This window comes from Bidens hawaiensis, unplaced genomic scaffold, assembly GCF_021521415.1.
Source record: "Bidens hawaiensis isolate Kalapana, Puna unplaced genomic scaffold, B.hawaiensis_p1.1 tig00021722_1, whole genome shotgun sequence".
NCBI lineage: Eukaryota > Viridiplantae > Streptophyta > Magnoliopsida > Asterales > Asteraceae > Bidens > Bidens hawaiensis.
Genome location: NW_027493381.1, coordinates 320,279 through 326,959, shown reverse-complemented (window position 1 = coordinate 326,959; position 6,681 = coordinate 320,279). Strand labels below are relative to the sequence as shown.

At 39.5% G+C, this 6,681-nt stretch overlaps 1 pseudogene across 1 annotated transcript; it reads left to right on the top strand.

Moving 5' to 3' along the window:
- The first annotated feature begins 2,150 nt into the window (after positions 1 to 2,150).
- On the top strand, positions 2,151 to 6,063 carry LOC143564107 (lysine-specific histone demethylase 1 homolog 2-like; annotated as a pseudogene). Its single transcript, XR_013140791.1, has 2 exons — positions 2,151 to 4,039; positions 5,068 to 6,063. The product of XR_013140791.1 is annotated as a lysine-specific histone demethylase 1 homolog 2-like (transcript).
- Positions 6,064 to 6,681: the final 618 nt, after the last annotated feature.

Sequence of the window (6,681 nt, the reverse complement as noted above, 5' to 3'; positions counted from 1 at the left end):
CGAACACGACAATGAGGGGTTAACCAGACTAGGAAGAGTGTTGTGTGAAATGTAATAACGTCTACATCAGAAGGGGATTGGTTCAAGGACATCGCGTCTACCAACCGATAGGAGACTAAGTATGTTTCACAAAGGAAGGTTCAAAGCTAACGCTACCTATCCTGCAATGCTCAACCGTTGTAACTCTATTTGACACGTGAGTGTACGGATCGATCTTCATTCATGTGGGGGATTGTTGGAAATTTTTGTACTAATAATATTTATTATTTTGTTTTACTAATAATCTAGCTATTAATGAGTCCAAATAGTAAAGATGAATGCAATATCAATACTCTAAAGTGTGTAGTTGAGAACTTGAACATTGGTAAACAAAGAAATGTGTTTGTCCCACATTGGTAGAACGCTTGCGAGTCGCCTTAGCATTTTTGGTGGTTGAACCAGATGACAAGTGTCGATTGTGTAGCGAGTGTGTGACACCTCAGTGACATGTGTCATCACCAGGTGAGTGTGTGATGCATGTGTGACACCTCAGTGGCATGTGTCGTCACCAGGTGAGTGTGTGCTGCATGTGTGACACCTTAGTGGCATGTGTCACGTATGTGTGTCTTGTGTTGACACGTGTCATGGTGACTCATCATCTAAACCACTATATATAGATAGGTGGGTGAGCAGTTTTGATATACCGACACACCGACAAATCAGATCACTCACGACCTGAATGCACACACAACCTAAGTAGCTCGTTACCATGCACATGAAACCAAATGGCTCTCTGCCGATGATATGTGTTCACAATTCTAACTCTCTCTCTATCTCTCTCTCTCTCTAGATCACGATCTCTCATTATAAATAAAGTTAGGGTGCTAGGGTAATCCCGGTTGTACATACTGCTTCGGCTGTTGTAACCTGAGAAACAGACGGGCTCGCGGAGGTAGCCCGGAATCTGTTTTAAGGGACCCCTGTTCAATAGAAATCCTCAGCCACAACCGAGAACTACAGTTTGTTCAATCTTGCAACTAGGAAGATACGAATATCTTTTGGTGATCAAGACAAGTTCACCAAGAGAATGACCACATAAGAAGACACGACTAGGAAGTGATGCTCATGTCTCGGTAGGTCTCTGTCAACACGACTCCGATGCGGTTTCAACACGATGATCAACTCGACTTCGACTCGGTTATAGAATTCACTATAGGAGCACAAGTTAATGTCCTCGGTATGAATCAAGTTATGTATATAGATGTTATAAATGTTGTTATTCTCTTTTAGATTTGTATACGGTATATTTACTACAATTTCCCAAATTGTATAAAGAGATTATTTATTTGTTTTATTAATATTGTTTATAAAATCGTGACACATGTCCTACAGTAACTTGTTAAAAGGAGAGGGGGTTTCTTGTGGGGTTGGTTTTATTAGTGTAATGACCGATGTGCCCCTCATTTTAACGAGAAGAAGTAACGGTGATGGATGGACCAATTGCAAAAAAATGTTGACCACAAGGGTGATACCTCGAAAAACCCACAACGGGGTTGATTCATGCAAAACGGTGTTCACCACAGAGGTGATTTATGCAATTAGCTATTTTCATAATCAGTGGTTTTATTTTTTTTAATGATAATGGGTTCGTTCACGCAAAAATATATGAGTTCATTCGTAAATACGGTAAATAGAAAATAGATTGGGTTTGGATAAACCCGAACCCAAACCCGCAAGCCCTTCCCCACCCCTAATTATCAATGCACATAAATGACACAAACTCATGGCGTCATAACACCACCTATTTCAGCAACATCCGTATTACACCCCTACGTAGACGCATTACGTGAAAAATTAAATAATTGACCACCTTCTATCGCACCTAGTAACATTAAATATCTAAGTTATACACACAATATCATAACAAGATCTATAACAATCGATTCTTTTTCCTTCTTATATAAAGCAAAGCAGTTGTCAACGCGTCATACATTCTCGGATTTCATTTCAAATCATCAATAACTAAATCACACATATTGGCGTATCACGATCGCGCCATATTGTGTGTATTAAAGTATGTGTGGTTCAACGTTGTCACAATTATTTTTTGTTCAGTTTAACAGTCCGTCGTAAAACACGGTCTTCGATTTGGGCCAATTATTCCAAAGCCCAGTAATAATAATATCTTCAATTTCCCTCCAAATAACGAACGAAACACATTCTTTCACCGTCAGTTTCCTTCCAAAAAAAGCCCTAATTTTCCCCCCTCAACCTTTCAAATTGCCGATAACGCCATTCAACTTCCGATAACTAACGGTACGTTTAATCCTCAATTCTTCCATATATTCATAACCCATATTATAAATCCAGTTACCTTACGATTCACCAATCTTTCACCTTCAATTTGACCCCAATTTAACCACCAATTAGGGCTTTTTCATGTGCTAATTCATCACATTCATAACATTCACAACAAATTTGATCTGGGTTTGTTGAAATTCGATCTGGGTTTGTGTTATTTAGTTAGAATTCGATGGAAACCACTCCGGGTTCGGTATCGAAAAGGTTGTTAAGAAAGACACGGCTTCGAAAAGCTACGATGAGAATCTGATGGATGATTATTTAGAGAAGCAGTTAGGCGGGTCGAGTAGGAAGCGGTTTAGAACGAAGAAGGAGTTGGAGAAAGAAACCGAGAAGGAAGCGATGATAGCGCTTTCGTTAGGGTTTCCGATCGACACGTTGCTTGAGGAAGAGATACGGGCTAATGTTGTTAGTGAGTTAGACGGGAAGCAGCAGAACGATTATATCGTTGATAGGAATCATATTTTATCGCGGTGGAGAGCTAACGTCCACGGGTGGCTTTCGAAAGGGCAGATTAGGGAAACGGTTAGTAACGAGTACGAACAGTTGATACATTCGGCGTATGATTTTTTACTGTTTAATGGGTATATTAATTTTGGGGTTTCGCCGCCGTTCAAGGCGCAGATGCCCGAAGAGGCGACCGAGGGGTCGGTTATTATAATCGGTGCGGGCCTTGCGGGGTTGGCTGCGGCTCGACAGTTGTTAGCTTTTGGGTTTAAAGTGGTTGTTTTAGAAGGTAGGAACCGGCCCGGTGGGAGGGTTTATACGCAAAAGATGGGGCAAAAGGGTAATTATGCTGCGGTGGATCTCGGTGGTAGTGTTATTACGGGTATTCATGCGAACCCGCTTGGCGTGTTGGCTCGACAGCTCTCGATCCCGCTTCATAAAGTTAGAGATAAATGCCCGTTGCATGACCCGCAAGGTCGACCCGTTGGTGATGAAATTGATTCGAAAATAGAGTTTATTTTTAACCGACTTTTGGATAAAGTTACGGAATTTAGACAAATTATGGGGAAGTCAGCTGCTGATATATCATTAGGCTCGGTTCTTGAAAAGCTTGGACAGCTGTACACTGTCATGAAAACTCGCGAGGAAAAGCAGTTACTCGATTGGCATTTTGCGAATTTGGAATACGCGAACGCGGGTTGTCTTTCGAATCTTTCGGCTGCGTATTGGGATCAGGACGATCCTTACGAAATGGGCGGGGATCATTGTTTTCTTGCAGGCGGGAATTGGCGGTTAATTGAAGCGTTATGTGACGGGGTTCCGATTTTTTATGAAAAAGTTGTTCAAACGGTTCGGTACGGTAACAAAGGTGTGGAGGTTGTTTGTGGGGATCAAACGTATCAAGCGGATATGGTGTTATGCACGGTTCCGCTTGGTGTGTTAAAGAAACGGACTGTGAAGTTTGAACCTGAATTACCCGAAAGGAAACTTAAAGCGATTGATAAGTTGGGATTCGGGTTGTTGAATAAGGTTGCGATGGTGTTTTCGAATGTGTTTTGGGGTGAAGATTTGGATACGTTTGGGTGTCTTAGCGAGAATAGTAATACACGGGGCGAGTTTTTCTTGTTTTATAGTTATCATACGGTTTCTGGCGGTTCGGTTCTTGTTGCATTGGTTGCTGGTGAAGCTGCAAGAACTTTTGAGTCGACTCAGCCGTCTACTTTACTGCATCGTGTTTTAAGCATCCTTCGAGGTACTAAAGTTTATAATTACTTGGTCAATGGGTCAACATGGGTTCTTTTGGTGGGCTAGGTTGGGTTGACCCGCAGGCACTTTTTTGTTCATTTTTCAAAAATATACATAGATTATTAATATGTTACATTCTTTTACCGAAAAAATATTGTTACAGTATCATGATGATAATGTAAGTTTTTGAATAAAAATGATATAAGAGGTTGTATGTGTTAAAAACAGACTTTGGGGGACTTTTTAGTCGATTGACTTAGGGGTATTCATCACCTCGGATATCGGTTTTGAATATTTTTTGGCCCTAACTGAAAACCTAATGATTCGAGATAGGAATATCTGTAACTGAACCAAATTCAACTGATTAAACCAGTTTATTCGGATCAGTTATCTGATTAAACTCGTTATTTTTTGGTTTATCTTGTTGAATTTGCTTCGGATCTTTGAATAAGCAAGATTTCTGGAGTCGATAACTGAAAACTGAATTCACAATTCGGAGTTAGGAACCAAACCGAAAACCGAATTGTGATTCGGTTCGGTTTTCGGGTTTTTTGGTTTTCAGTTTTTTCGGACACTTTTTATTTGACTCGTTAATGTTAGCTAAGTTTTTGTTATTTGACCCGTTTAAGATAAAACACAATCACCATTGACCCATTTATAAGTAAATAGAGGTAACAGTTTCTAAGTTCAGTTTTTGATCTCTAGAGGTGCAAGATTGTCGGGTTCGGTGAGTTGGGTAACTGCCAAAACGGGTTTGGGTTCGAACGAGTTATGTACACTTTCTTGTTCATATTTATAGTTGTTTCGTAAAATATTTAACGAGGTATTTCTGATCATGAAAATCATAGGATTACAATATTATTCTAAATCTTTGAATAACACGATAAGCGAGGTTTTGCGCGTTAAAAGTAGACATTGGGTGACTTTTAACATGTTGGCTATGCTATTTTAGCTATGTTTTTATACTTGTTTGTGAAAAATAATAAAGTGGCAATCTTTAAGTTAATTTTGCGTTTTTTGATATTATTTTCACAGGCATATACGGTCCAAAGGGTATTGATGTACCTGACCCCATCCAATCCGTTTGTACAAAATGGGGAAACGATCCTCTCTCATACGGTTCATACTCACGTACGGGTACACTCTTCGGGTAGTGATTATGACACACTTGCAGAAAACGTTGAAAACCGACTTTTCTTTGCGGGTGAAGCTACCAACCGTCAACACCCCGCCACCATGCACGGTGCTTATCTAAGCGGCTTAAGAGAAGCTTCATGCATATATAGAGCCACACGTGGCAGTACTAAACAAACTCATTTTAAGAAAAACAACCGAAAAATCGTTGGCGTTTGTGATATTCTTGTAAACCTGTTTAAATACCCCGATTTAACTTTTGGGAGTTTTCATTTCGTGTTCGACCCGTCAAATCAAGACCCTAAGTCAGCTGGAATTCTGATGGTTACGATCGATAGTAGTTCAAAAGAGATGTGTAATGACAATGGGAAGGTCAACGATAGTCAGCCTTTGAAGCTATATACGGTTATATCGCGTGGACAGGCGAGTGAGTTGGAATCGGTTGAAGGTGGTGAAAGTCGGATGGTGTATTTGTATAAAAGCCTCGGGTTGAAACTAATGGGTTTGGACCGTTTTGCCCTCGAAGCAAATTCTTTGATTTCAAGTATTGCTTCGAAAAGAGGGAGGGTGAGAAACCGGCGAATTTCGTACACATGATCCACAAGCTTTGAATCTTGTTGTTTGTTGTAAGCACACATTGTTTTGAAGTCAAACCTTTTAAGGTTTGACTTATGTGCGACGACGGGTTGTGACCAATATGGGTGTTTTGGAGGATGAATCGACATGAGCGATAGCGTCATTGATGTGACTGATGGCATTGAATGGTGGTGGTTTTCATGTATACTGTCTTATGGATTTTGTTTTTTTGGTTCTCATCAACTGTAATCATCCTTGTACACTTCTATTTCTTTTTCATCCTGTGAAAACATTTGGATGCAAAAAATGAAACAAGCTTAGTTGTGGACATGCGAGGCATGTTTTTTATGTTATCGGTCTAGGCTTTGGGTATTCTTTTGGGTAAACCCGAAATTTGCACAACCCTAGTTTTGAAAACCGAGAAAGGAATATGGTTTGGTGGTTACGTAACCTTTCTCTCACTTAATGTTTTACTTTAAAATAAGTAAAAGTGTTTATATGATTCTCACAATCTTAAAACTGGTCGTATACGTATGAAGTTTTAAATTCAAAAAACTCGTATTTGAAGACCTCACATTTGAAGGTTTCAATGTTTTAGTAGCTCATGAAACCAATTTTTTTCTTTTAAGCTATAGCTTAAGTAAACATTTCATATTGATGAGGTCACACCAATATGGTTTACTATTGTTCCGAGGTTAGGATGATGGTTCATATGAGAAAACATATTCTCTTAAAAAGGTACCGCCTGGTTTACTGGAGTTACCAAAATTCTGTTCATATTGTTTACAAGCATACGCTTTAAAGGGTGATAACATAATATGTTGAAGTGAGTAATTGCCCCTTAAATCTTAATCTTACGAGGAAAGTGGAAATGACATTGTATATATAAAACCCTAGAACTATATGAGAAGTAGTTTTACATTACTCGGTTGAGCTCGA